Raw genomic sequence first — 480 nt, forward strand, 5'->3', positions numbered from 1 at the left:
TGTGTGTGTATGTATGTCCGTTTGTACATATGTTCAATATACATATATGTTTAAGGTGAGTTTGCATTAATCGAATCTTCATTTCCATTATCATAAGGGTTACATTCCATGAGCCAATTCCCCCTGATATCGGTAACAATACTCTTAAACACTACCAGAGCACAAATGTAATATCAAATAATAGTAACATAATACTTTATGGTGTGGAATTAGGTTAAACGAGTAAAATAAATGAGGCATTATTGAGTTCCTCGGTGTAAAGTTGGCGGCACACTAAGCATTTCTCGCTAGCATGTTATTTGATTTTTCTACTTCCTTTGAGTAGAAACGACTTTCGGTTACGATCTTTGGTTTTTTAAATTTCCAAATGTCAAATTGCGTCATACAGTGAGAAGCTGAACGACGAACTAAAAGAAGTTAAACCTAGAAATACGAATGTTACACTCATTGTTGAGATGTTCTTACGGAAGTCTAGAATAT

The sequence above is a fragment of the Oratosquilla oratoria genome, chromosome 21, assembly GCF_046742065.1.
Source record: "Oratosquilla oratoria isolate Oo_2021 chromosome 21, ASM4674206v1, whole genome shotgun sequence".
In the NCBI taxonomy this organism is placed as follows: domain Eukaryota; kingdom Metazoa; phylum Arthropoda; class Malacostraca; order Stomatopoda; family Squillidae; genus Oratosquilla; species Oratosquilla oratoria.